General features: G+C 42.9%; 1 protein-coding gene across 1 annotated transcript in view; it reads right to left on the reverse strand.

The window, feature by feature from the left end:
• The window catches only part of FIBP (FGF1 intracellular binding protein), a 124026-nt gene extending 119691 nt beyond the window's left edge, over nucleotides 1-4335 (reverse strand). The window contains exon 1 of the mRNA XM_085625918.1: nucleotides 4124-4335. The gene's annotated coding sequence lies outside the window, so the exon portion shown is untranslated. The remainder of the gene's footprint in view (nucleotides 1-4123) is intronic.
• Between the last annotated feature and the right edge of the window lie 3089 nt (nucleotides 4336-7424).

The raw sequence follows: 7424 nt of genomic DNA on the forward strand, positions 1-7424 counted from the left end.
ACAGCAGCATCAACCTATCAAACGAGAATCACGTGGTGTAGTTAAAAAGAGATGGTCCCTTTAATTGCTACAAGTTTGCTAGCAATCCTGGTTTAAGTTGTTGTACAAGCAAGCACTTGTTTTACCCACACCTCACACGTCAGTGCCTTCAGGCAAATTGGCTTATTTTTTATCTAACTTAAGGGTGTGCATTTTATTGACTTTGGAAAATGTAGTGGCAGTTAGCTATTTCGGGAATTCGAACTCATGACGGATGGCCTCTTTGTGCTCAGTTGTTGATTATACTTTTAAATTGTTTGCATGCATGCAGAATATTCCGTAGCCTCCAAGCTAACTTTTTCATGTGATACTTTAGACACTCTTGCAAGTTGTATTCTTATAATACTGAAATTCAACTCAGAATGCAAAGTGTCAGTGGCTAAAAAGTAAAGACTTCTTAAATCAGACTGTCACATGGGACAAGAGTCCAACCAACACCTGTCTCATGCCATTTTCAGGTCTCACTTAGCGGCGCAGCACATGCGCACTGCTCGCCTTGGCGAGATCTATTGTTGTCGGTTTCTTGGCCGAAGGGGGACAGGACATGTGCGTGCCTGGACAGGCGATGTGCACGTGTACGGCTCTCGCACGCATAGTATCAGAACTTGTGCCGCTCAACCGTAACATCCACCTTTGCCTTATAAATTCTCTTCCAGTGCACGCATAGTGAATGCAAATTTGTCATCCTCTTCCTCCAACTTTATCAGTAATGGCTCCTCTTAATGGACTGAGAGGCCACACCCCCATGTTTTTTGTCCCGTTCCTTTTTATTATACCAAGAATGAAAAGTAATCTATTATTCACTCTTGGTATAATAAAAATGCAGACCTCCTTCGGTCCAGCAATAGTCTAACTGATGGTTGGGGCACACACTCAAAGGTGCCTGCACCAGCCTTTAGAGAAAGGTTACCAGGGTTGGTGAAATTCCATCCCTGGCAGTGGGGCTCTGGCACACCTCTGTGCCTCCCCCATTTATGGCGTGCTAGACTTCGCAGCTAAAGGTAGGCCTGGGCACTGCAGGCTTAAGCCCTACAGAGCCCATTGGTGCACCCCAATCAGCCTTTCACCCCACCCTTACCAAACTTGTCACAGAGTTGAACAAGCATTTGCAATGCAATAGGTCTCGCATTTACGCGAGTTTGAGCTATTGACATTGCAAATAATAATGCCTTTTTTTTTAAAAACATACATAAAAGGCATTATTATTTACAATGCCAATAGCTGAAACTCTTGTAACTGTGAGTCCTATTGCATTGCAAATGCTTGTTAAGGACTGTATCATACCAGATTTACTTCCAATCACTTAGCAATCTCCCTTAAACACATCATATGTAACAGTGAGGTAGGGCCAAGATAAAGGACAAGACAACACTAGATGAAATCTTGTGAGCCTGAGGACAGTTTTGAGATGCTGTAATGATATGGGGTTAAAGTAAAAGTGTTTTGTGGTGTGGCTATATATGACTGAGAGATGATAAACTGGGGGAGTGGAAAACACTGCCCTATCCATTATCACTCCAGTTGCCTGTGCCACACAGTCAACGATTTCTGCTTGTTTGTCCATCAAATGCACATCTGGGAAATCGCTAGGCAAACATGGGGGTCTCAATTATTGATTGCTTCATTTTTATTGGTGTCTTTCCGCTGCTGGCGCGATGATTGAGGAACTACTTTGCTGCTTCCCCCGTCGCAAACACTGTGTCCGTCTTACTTCTTCTGTGATGCTTCTTTCCTCCCACCCTCCGTTTGTCCAGCGCTGAACGTGTAATAGCGTTTTTTTTCCCTCTAACTTTTAGCCATCCCGCACAGCTTCTGTGCTGCTGCACAACATGGCTAAAAGCCATTGGCAAAGCCAATAGCTCTTGGGGAAATAAAAGAAATGGGGCCCATGTCATTTCATAGGCACACACATGCACGGTGATGCATGCACACGTCTGTGAAATGATGCAGCATTGTGCCTTTTTTATTTATATTTTATTTTGGACAATGCTGCACAACAGCGGCAAACAACAATGGCAAATCCAATAGGTTCGACAGGCGAGACCTGTTGCCTTTTGCGTTGCTGGTTTTAATTTTCCTTAATGCTCAACAATACATCCATCTTGTGCTTATTATTGCACCACGTAGCCATTATCAAGTATTGAATGCATTTGTCTTGACCTACCAATAGGTACTTTATGAATATTGCTGTTTGTATACATCAATCTCCGACTTCTTCTTTCCCCACGTTTGGAAAGTCAAAGCTGGTCTATTAAAGGATACACCACATAAGTTATATATTTTAGGAGAGACAAATACCCGATTCTATAGGTTCAGTGGTCCAGAGTGTGTGAATTTTACAAATTTATCAGATGAATGCTTTGTATAATAGAATTAAACTATACCCAATAGTTATTGAAATGAAGATACAACTTTCCAGACTCAATGGGATTATATTTCCATGGTGGGTGTTGTCAGAACAAAATATCACTCTGTAACGGTAATGTGGTTTGGGGCTTCTAAATTCATATTAATTCTGTTATTTTTCTTATTCACTATTCTATGCATTCCTAATAACAGAAATAAATGTAGGATGACTAAGGTCATCGGATTGTGCCCAAACTGCCAACAGCAGCAATGCCTCCGTGAAGTCGCATCAGATCATAACTGTTGCTGTAACAGTCAAAAAACAAATTAACCAAGCCATGTTTTTGTAATCTTTAATCCAAAAAATGGCAGGAGACAATCTACTCCTAAATTACAAGTGTATTCATTATGTGTGGATCTCTTTGTGGCCTCACCAATGTGCTGCACCCTTGCAACTGGTAATTGTTCTTTTATCCGGACTCATTGCCCTACTTTAAATGTCTGCCTGCCTATATTACCTTGTTATTTTTCTTCAATCAACGCAGCTCTAGATATTTCACTGGTATTTCCCCATTTTCACTCATTTCCTCAACTGTCACTTCTCCCTTCTTATATTTTTTTATCAACTTTCAGGCAATTGTCCTGGTTTGCAGCTTGTGGCCCCTTAACCACTCCAATGGTGTGGTTAAGGACTGTCACAGGACTGGAATATCGGACAAAAACGTAGCCTGGAGAGATTTCTTCCAATATATACTCAACGTCAATTGAACGGACAGTTGTATAGATTCTTTTACCGCTATTAAACCTCCCAGCTGAACCATTTACTTCTAGGTTTTATAAAGCATTTCTTGTGCGCCTGATCCCATTCTTACTTAAAAATTATTGGGGGGGTTTTCAGACGTAAATTTTACTCCTTTGTGAAAGATCTTTTGCAACAATCTCTCTCTACTAAAGCCATCTTCTAAAAATCCTAAAACCACATGCATTATCAGGAAGCCTACCATCCTGATCTCAGATACCTTTAGGGAAATTATTAAATCTGAGGCGCCACTGAAAATCAATAGCAATTTCTTCCGAGGGCCCAAAAGATAACTCTACTTCTCTTGCTAAGTTGTGACATGCTCTTTCTCACTTTCTGGATTTAAATCTTTTTATTGAATTTTCAAATAAATTATGCACAGAGTATACAGCATTAATGTATAAATGTTTATGGGAAAGTACCAGACAGATCGCATACAGGAGCATCATTACAGGACAACAAGTGCATACACAATTTCCATCCCTCATTTGTAACTGGAACAAAACAAATAAACAAGCAATTACAATGCAATGGTCTCGGCATTGTTAAAGGTAGAGCTATTGGCATTGCTCATGACATTATTTTTGTTTTTAAAACATTTAAAAAAACGGCATTGTTATTTACAATGTCAATAGCTTAATCACTCTCAAATGCGAGACCTATTCTCCACAATCAACACCTGGAACTGCCAGAGGCAATTAATAGAAGTAATAAATACATGGGAAAAAATACATGCTCCTGCGCGCTGTACCCTGCTGGCATCTCCACCTTATTTACAATTCTCCTCTCATGCCAACCACGTTGTGTCCCACCTTGTCCACTTCCTCCTAGCATCATCTAAAACACTTCAGGCAACACTCGTATCCACTTTATGCCATGTTTGTAGCTGCCACCTAAACCTCATTTAAGAGCCTGGTTCCCCTGGTCGCCCAGCCTTACCTGCGCGTTTCCCTCGTTCTCATTACTGTAGCAACACCCCATGGCGGGGCAGCCTGTCTCCCTAGGCCGGGGCCGCTCACAAGCTCCTACAGCACCACAATTCAGGTCCTTCTACAGCGCCCCTAGCAGGCGGGGAACATCACATGACAAGCCTCGGGCCTCGGCTGCAGGGACAACAACCACCAGCGGAACTTCCGGCACTGCTCAGCTGTGGTCTGAAGCAGCCCTCGACTGGCGAGGTCTCCCTTATGCGGTGAGGCATAGCGGCGGCCATCTTAAACTAGTGCTGCATCTACTGAAAAGTCTTATAATATGTATTACTGAGATAGAAAGTTTAGATTTCCAACGCTTCTAATAGATTCATCACAATTTACAGTATGTTACAAAATACATATACACATTTGTGTTTGTAACTGATCTTCCATCAAGGATATATTGTGTTTTTAATATAACAGAAATAATGATCTGAGTACGAAACTTTTATGATGCACTAGAATATGCCGTTATCTGCTCAGATCAGTTTTTGCCGAGTAACTTCCAGTTTGCTGCTCTTTAAATATTATATTAGCAATGAGGCAACCTGAAGAAGGCATCTTTTCAGTAGTTTTTTAGGTCTCGGCTGCGAAAAGCTGCGCTTGCGCAGTCTCGCTCCGAGATTTAATGAGTTGGAGTGACTTTGAGAAGAGGGGCTTGCACCCTCCCCTCTTCTCTCCTGTTCTCCATTGGCTGGCCTCTTAAATGCTGGCCAGCCACTGGAGAAGAGGTCCAGTCACTCCGTTGAAGCCCCGTCCTTTTCGGATCGGGGGGCGTGTTTTTTGCGAGAAGTCTCAGGGAGGAGACAACAGCAAAACACGCCCCCGAATCCGAAAACGAGGCTGCGTTTCTCCGAGGCATATCTTCTCTGCCTCGGAGAAAGGCGGTGGTGTCTTCCGGTGCTCTCGTCGTGTTTTAAAGTCTTCCACAGAGTATCCTTTTCTTTTTTCCAACTCTTCATTCTGATTGGACTGTGTCACTAAATCCGTTTTCTATAATGTTGTTGATTTCGCAAACAGCTTGCTAGCTGCCTCTCTCCTTTTAACCACCTTTGCTGTTGCCATGATCGAGTTCTGGTTCTGTTTGTACACGGACTCGCAGCTCCTGCTGCACATGCTTCAATTCCTGCTGTGACTAAAATGGTGTTAATCCTTAGTCACGTCAAACTCGGTAACGCCCCCTGATTCAGTAAAAACTTGTGTTTACTAGCAACGGACTTCAAAATACAGTTGTATTCTGGGAGAAGAAATGAGCCACCTCCGAACGGAAATCGTACTAAGCGCTCGCCCCTATTAACTGAATCTCCGTCAAATAATTAGTGTATTTGCAACTTCAAAATGGCCCCTTTATTTGCACATTTTATTAGTCCTCTGTCGGCGTCGACGCCACTCGTGCCACCATTTTCTTGTGTTTCAGTCACAGAGGCATCAGGTACACGAACAGCTTGAGCTGGAGTACGCGGGCTGAATTATGTTGTCAGCCGCTCAGCTACTCAACGAGTTGATGGGCAGGGACCGTAACCTGGCTCCTGACGAGGAGTTGTAACGTTCGCTGGGATCACGAGACTGTGAGTGCTGCCACTGTTAGCTATGCCAGACCTCCTTCCCTGGACCCCAGGCTTTGCAGGGCCAATAGAGGGTTACATGGAAACCTACTGGGAGAAGTAGATGCATATATAGAAAACCCAGCCTACAGTGAGCTATTTTGTTCATTGCCATGTGCTAGTCAACTACTTTGCTTTCTTTTGATATTCGCTGGCGTTGAATGCCGGTTCAAATGCACGCTTATTTCTTTAATCACTGGCCGTCTCTCGTTCCAGTGTGCACGCATGCATTCAGAAGGTTTCCCTCCTAGAACACTGGCTGCATTGTCTGGACTACCAGCGCAGATCCCGATATTGCACACACCCTGAGCGCCTTTAAACATACGATCCTTCACTTCCACAATTACCCGTTAGGCTTCCTTAATCACAGACGTCAGTTTCATTTTTGATTACGACTTGAGATTCTTTCAACTTATTTTACACATCTCTACATAAATTACACCCTCAAACTGGGGGGGAGGGGGTCCGGTTTCATCTAACTAACATTTACTGAGTTGTATTCACTGTTCTAGCTTAGAAAAACGTCAGGTGTCTGTTTTGAGTTGTACAGTGTTTTGTTTTCGGACTTTGTTTTGAATTGTTTTGTTATGTTAGGGTGCCATCGTGGCGTGTGACATTGGGTTACCGACTCATATTTGAAGCTTTTCGTGCTGAAGTTTTAGTGTTTTACGAAGTGAGGCAGGGATTCCAGGCCTGATGGTCAATATTGGTGCATCATACTTCATAGTTTTTCTAACGCTTCTTTTTTGTGCTTATTTAATAAAACACTGCACATCTATAGAAATACTTTGAAATCATTGACATCATTATACAAAATCAACGTAGGTGCCTTAGCCATGTATGTAATGCTTTCCTAGAAACATTGATCGAGTATCGCCTATTCTCATTTTAATCTCTCATACACAAGCACTATGTTGAATATCTTGGACATGTTTTATTAAATGTGCAGAAGCGCGATAAACACCGGGATTGCACTAAAGTATGTTTCGCAACTTGAAGTCTTTCTTCATATCTTATCGCTTCACCAGTTGTTTCTGACCTGCAGAGGATATAACACCTAGTGGGGACTCGGTTATTTCACATACACTATACAGTTCTTGCCTGTGTTAATGGGCAGGGGAGTTAGCGAGTGTGTTAAATCGAGGGAGGGCGGGTGGCGAAGAGCAGCCAGGCTACAAACGCCAGCAGCAGAGGTGTGGAAACCCTGTGTATGTCAGACATCCATACAGGAGGGCGGCGGAAGGGGTCCGCCGTCACAGCGATTACCGAGGCGGAAGTACAAATGCAGCCAAAACACTGGCCGCGGCATTTTTGATGCGTGCGCACTTTATACTTCTGCACTGCGAGGTCTCAACGGCTTACAAACTCAGTAAAACATGTATTTTGTTGCTCGTATACAAAGTATCATTACATCCTTTTGGGCTATTTTACCCTGGGACAACACGGTGTTGAAAAGTTTGTCTGCATGGTGACGTCCATACAATGGATTGTGCTAGCCTGTTTTACTTATTGCACAAAGATTTTGCCAACGACAACAATGTAGCACAACAATCATTTTACTCTTTTTTTCTGGGCAAAAGATTCTAACTACACATAGTCGAATCCAAAACATTGACCACCACTATAAATTAAGGCTCTGGCTATAAGTGGGCCACGTCTGTCCAG

The sequence above is a fragment of the Triturus cristatus genome, chromosome 9 (assembly GCF_964204655.1).
Source record: "Triturus cristatus chromosome 9, aTriCri1.1, whole genome shotgun sequence".
Taxonomy (NCBI): Eukaryota; Metazoa; Chordata; class Amphibia; order Caudata; family Salamandridae; genus Triturus; species Triturus cristatus.